This window comes from Lampris incognitus, chromosome 7 (genome assembly GCF_029633865.1).
Source record: "Lampris incognitus isolate fLamInc1 chromosome 7, fLamInc1.hap2, whole genome shotgun sequence".
NCBI classification, from domain to species: domain Eukaryota; kingdom Metazoa; phylum Chordata; class Actinopteri; order Lampriformes; family Lampridae; genus Lampris; species Lampris incognitus.
The window spans coordinates 68,985,334-68,991,333 of NC_079217.1; the positions used below are offsets into that span (position 1 = coordinate 68,985,334).

Consider the following 6,000-nt stretch of genomic DNA (forward strand, 5'->3'; position numbering starts at 1 on the left):
GGATTTTCTGCCTGAACAGGTAAAACCCGTACCCTACCCCAACCCAAACATGTACAAAGAGCATATGTTAATTTTATCCGAAACTATCACTCTGAGAAGCTCGGTACCCTCCCTCAGAAATGCCATTGCCATGGTTAGCTTTGCTACCATGAAGAGTTAGTCTCTTTTGCTGTGGTATTCTCTGTGGGATTTTCTGCCTGAGTAAGTAAAACCCTCACCCTAACCAAACTGAAATGCGTAGAGAGAGCATACGTTAATGTTATGAGAAACTATCACTCCTAGAAGCTTGGCACTTTTCATCAGAAATGACATTGCTGTGCATAGCCTGGCTACTGCTTAGTTGGTCTCTGTGGTGTTCTGTGCGATTATCTGCCTGAGCTGATAAACCCCTACCCTAAGCAAAACATGTCGAAAGAGCCATCCGTTAATTTTATTCTCTTTCACTCCGTGAAGCTCAGTACTTTCTGTCAGAAATGCCATTGTTGTGGTTGGTTTGGCTTTCGCAAAGAGTTGATCTCTGTTGCTGTGGTATTCTCTGTGGGATGGTCTGCCTGAACCGATAAAACACTTACCCTAACCCAACCGAAACGTGTAGAAAGAGCCATCTGTTAATTTTATCCAAAACTATCACTCCATGAAGCTCTGTACTTTCCATCAGAAATGTCTTTGCCATGGTTAGTTTGGCAACTGTGAAGAGTTAGTCGATGTTGCTGAGGTATTGTCTGCCTGAGCAGATAAAACTCTTTGCCTAACTCATCCCTAACCGAAAGATGTAGAAAGAGCCATCTTTTTTTCTTTTCTTATGATTAATAGTTTAATAGTTTATAAACAAGTATTTCAGTTTGAAATAACATGGACATTAAATCAGAATACGAACGAAACAAGCACAACCAGACCGAAAATAAATAAAAGATAGGAGAGACATCCTGAAATAATGAAAGAAGAAAAAAAAAGAGGAAAAACAAACAAAAGAAGAAAAAACATGACTGTGAGCCATCTTTTAATTTTATCCAAACGTTTCACTCAGAAAAGGTCAGTACTTTTCCTCAGAAATGACTTTGTCATGGATAGCTTGGCTACTGTCGAGTTATTCTCTGTTGTGGTATTTTTTTTTGTGGGATTGTCTGACTGAGCAGATAATCCCTAACCCAAACCTACCTCAAGTGAAACATGTAGAAAGCGCTGTCTGTTAATTTTATGCAAAACTTTTACTCTGAAAAGCTCGGTTCTTTGCTTTAGAAATGCCATTGCCATGGATAGCTTGGCTATCGCGACGAGTTAGGCTGTATTGCTGTGGCTCTGTAGGATTGTCTGCCAGAGCAGATAGAACCCTTATCCCAACGCTAACTGAAAGATTAGAGCCACCCGTTACGTTTATCTACACCTCATCCTAATTTCGGGGATAATTTCTTTAGTTTTCATATTGAGAAATGTTTTTCTAAAGTGTGAGTCCCGCCACCCACAATGATGAGCTGGGGTGCTTCTTCCTGAGTGCGAAGCAGGTACAGAGAAGTGGTTTAATCACAAGCTCTGTGCTTTTGGTGACCGTTCAGTGTTCCTTTTATGGGAGCATCAAGGGAAGGAGCATGTTCTGAGTGGTAAAAAGGGAAAAAAAATGCAAGAACTCGTCAATTTTATCCAAATCTAAACCTTAGTCCTAAACCTAAAAACATTAAATTGCAGAAAAGTACAATTAAAAACAAAAACAAAAAAAAAACACACCCACTCATTAATTTGGTATATGAAATGTGTTGCTATATAAAAATCCCAAAATCCAACCCAACAGGCTTGAAAACATAGGAATTGACACCAAGATCAATCAAGCCAAAAAACGACACAAAATATATATATATATAAAAAAAAAGCCATTTTTGGAGGCTAATTTGATAGCCATCTTGAAAAATGGCCTCCATCTTGGATTTTCAAGTGGCCAATCGGACAGATTTGATTGGAAGCCTGTGGAGAAGAAATTCACCAAATTTCACGCTTGTATCATAATTTGCACAATTCCACTCGAGTTTGGCTTTTATCCGCTCCACTATAACCCAAAACATACCTCAACCGCAACATATAGAAAGAGCCATCTGTACACTTTATCCAAAACTGTCACTCCGAGAAGCTTGGTACTTCCCATCAGAAATGTCATTGCCATTGTTAGCTTAAGAGTTCGTCTTTGTTGTTGTGATATTTTACAGTATACCCACCAGCAACAAGCTCCCCTCACTACACATACCCAAATAGTGCCCAAGCAAATTTTAACAAAAATACTTTGGGGGGACATTTTGTCCCTGATTTAGTTTGTCTCGTCATAAAGACTGGTTTGTTTGTTCCTGGTTTAGTTTGTCAAGTCATAAAGACTGGATTATTGTTTATTCCTGATTTAGTTTCTCAAGTCATAAAGACTGGATTATTGTTTGTTCCTGATTTAGTTTGTCAGGTCATAAAGACTGGATTATTTTCAGTTTTATTGTCATTAAAAACAATGTGCAAGCACATGTTCCTGAGTTAGGGTCTCAAGTCATGAAGACTGGGTTATTTGCTCCTGATTTAGTTTGTCAAGTCATAAAGGCTGGTTTATTTTTTTCCCCTGATTTAGTTTGTCAAGTCATAAATACTGGTTTGTTTGTTCCTGGTGAGTTTGTCAAGTGAAAGACTGGATTATTGTTTGAAGCCTGGTTTCTGTCTGATTTATTTTTTTTCTGTACTTGGGTCCATACCAAACCAAGGTCCTAACAAAGATGTGCCCCCCTTCTTTATTTAATAACTGTGTTCCCCAGCTGTGAGAGGAACTTGTATTGGGTGTGTGTGTGTGTGTGTGTGTGTGTGTGTGTGTGTGTGTGTGTGTGTGTGTGTGTGTGTGTGTGTGTGTGTGTGTGTGTGTGTGTGTGTGTGTGTGTGTGCGCGCGCGCGCGCAACATGGTATTTGATAGATAGAGTATAGAGCAGAGAACATACAGTATAGGACATAGTTAGATATAATCGATGGATATAATAGTATAGAGCAGAGAACATGGCAGAGACAAGTTGATTTGAAGATATGCTTTTTGGTAAATAATTTTATTAGCCACACGAGCAAAACCGGTGGAATTAGTTTTTGCTACATTTTGATTCTGCAGCACAATATATACATGTACAACAACAGACACTCCACAAATCATGAACAATACAGTTACACAATAGCAGATATAAACATATCCGGTATAACAGGTGAATGGTGGTATTTATGCCAATGGTGTGTGAGGATGGGACTATAGGGAGGAATTCAGAGTCTTGATGGATAGGGAGAAAAAAACTGTTTGCAAAGCGTGTAGTCTTAGTTGACAGTGACCTGTAGCGCTTCCCTGAGAGAAGGAGCTGGAAGAGGTGATGAGCAGGATGTGAGGGGTCGCAGGTGATCTTTGCTCGCTTTACAGTCCAGTTAGTATGTAGAGATTCAACTGAGGGGAATGGGTTGCCTATGATTTTGGATGCCTTGTTGACAATCCGCTGCAGTTTTTTCGTGTTTGACTATCTGTGCTGCTGTACCATACGGTAATACTGTAATAGAAGATGTTGTGATGGACTCAGGTAATGGCTGAGTAAAATGACGAGCAGTAGATGTTTGATCCGGTACTTTTTTCACAAATGTTATTTATTGAAATTTTACAATCAAAATGTTATACAGACATATATGAAGTCAGTTTATTGGTCCACTTCATTCAAACATGAAACCTACCGCTAAAAATTTGGTGTCATCTTTGACCAGTGTCTTTTGATCACCATGTTACTAAGGTTGTCCAATCCTGTTTCCTTCAGCTACAAAATATTGCAAAAATCCCTTTTAAAGACATCGAAAAATTAATTCACACTTTCTCCCTTCTAGATTAATGTAACTTTCTCTACTCTGGCCTCAACTATGCTACTTTAAATCATCTACAGTTGGTTCAAAATGCAGTTGCTAAACTAACTAGAACTAGTTGTAGGTCCCATATTACCCCTATTCTTGCATCTCTTTATTGGCCTCCTGTGAAGTTCAGAATAATCTTGAGTTTATTGATTACATTTAAAGCACTGCATGATCTTGCCCCCAGTTATATTTGCATCTTCTCATTTCACTTTCAGACCACTCTGATCCTCAAACCTCAGTTATATTTCCCTCAAAGCACAGACACAAGTGGCTTTCTCGCTACTGGTTTATTTGAAAGTTGTCTTCGCCTCCAAATCCACCATGAAAACTGACAGTATTAATGACCCATGAAGACCATAATAGCTTCACATGGAAAAAATGGTATACGCTCCATGTTGCGTAACATATTTGAAGTAACATACAGACAAAGAAAATGCCTATGACCCAGAAAATGGGTTAGAAAGCAAACTGGGCTAAATCTAAAATAGGTTTGGCTAAGGAGGCATTGGAAAAGAATATTATTCAGACAACAATATTATAAAAGAGAAACGGCCGGCATTTATTAAACATATTAATAACAACACAAGTGCACTTTGAATGGTCAATAAGGAAAAGAATAAGGGTCAAACCGCTTTTGGTTTGTCTGTAATGTCTTTTCAGTGTGTAGACTCAGAGCTCTGGTCAAAAAGAGAAAATATGAAAAGATAAAAGTCTGAAGCTACCTGGGTAGTGTGTGTAGTGTTCATTCACAAAAATGGAGATCTCCAAAACGGTCTTGTCTGTCTCTCCTGGTCGTCCTCAATGGAGAAGCAAGACGCCACTCTTCCACGTGCTGTCTACGCCTCGTGGGTCACAGGGCTTGCTGCTCCCTTCTCTTGGGGAAGGAATCCAGTACACACAAAAAACCAACCTGCATACCGCAGGGTAGAAAATAAGTCTCTACTCTCTAAAGCACCAGTTCTAGAATATTTGAATCAATCTTTCACATTCCCAAATAATGGAATTAGGAAACAAAACGAAGGTAGTGAAGGTCCTTGCAGCTAACAAGTACAAATCACAGCGGAATTGTATAAATTTCACATTCATATTAAGCTATAGGATATAGGCTATCTGAAAATCCTCTGATTGGTTCTTGTAATGAAATGTTCTAGGTTCTCTTCAGTTCTAGGCCTAACAGGCCTACACATTATAAGACCACTACTATGCTACTACAGTGCATGGATAGAAAAAAGACAAACATGGCTAAACTAGCACATGGTTAGCTAGTGTAGAAATTCACTGAAGAATCCGGGCAAATAAAGAAAACCGGTTTCCAAGCAAGCATTCCTCTGCAATCCAAACGGGATTAATTAATTTAAACTGGTAAACTTAAATGAGTAAGGGTAACAAAGGCATACATTTTATATCTCTGTTCCAGCTTCTGCGAGTTGGACTTTGGTTCATTCGTCTGCAGCTCAAGAAAGGTCTGCAGTCAATCTTTTACTTTCGTTCTGATCTGACAAGGCCTGGTAATTTTCCATTTGGACAGGCTGCTAGCGCCCTCCACAGGGGACTGCATGGACATGCATTAACTCTTTCTAGGGCAGCTAAAATCAGGGGGGTTACACCTCGTTGGCTGCATGCTACGACAGGGAAGTCGTCAAATCTTGTTTGTAAATATTAACTTCTCAAAGTTCGCTATATACGACAAACTTTCATTACACATGAAGTCTTGTTAGTTGCTTGCTTGCGGAGATCTTCCCTTCATCTAACTTATGTGAAAGAAACCCAACAGGATTTGCCCCTCAACATTAAAATCGGCTGTCGAAATAAGTCTCAATACAAATCATAGTTGCATGTAATACAATAATTGCTTGCCGGTACTGCTTAAGTCTTCCTGATGTATACGTATGTGTACATAACCTTAAGCTGAGACTTCAAAATTATAGTACTATTGTAATAAATGAAATGATATATACATAACATGCAGTTCAAATGAACTCTCAATCACAACATTGGTCTTGGAAAAGGTAGACGAATATTACAAATTATGTAAACATGATGGCATCAGTCTTTTATCTATTGCTTATTCCAACTGCAAAACAAAATATGACTTCGCCTTTGCAGTTTCAGCC

At 38.9% G+C, this 6,000-nt stretch overlaps 1 non-coding gene across 1 annotated transcript; it reads left to right on the forward strand.

Annotated features, from left to right (window-relative positions):
- Nucleotides 1-1,385: 1,385 nt before the first annotated feature.
- On the forward strand, nt 1,386-1,600 carry LOC130116195 (small nucleolar RNA U3). The gene has a single exon (XR_008810550.1). It is a non-coding gene; the product is annotated as a small nucleolar RNA U3 (small nucleolar RNA).
- The last annotated feature ends 4,400 nt before the right edge of the window (nt 1,601-6,000 follow it).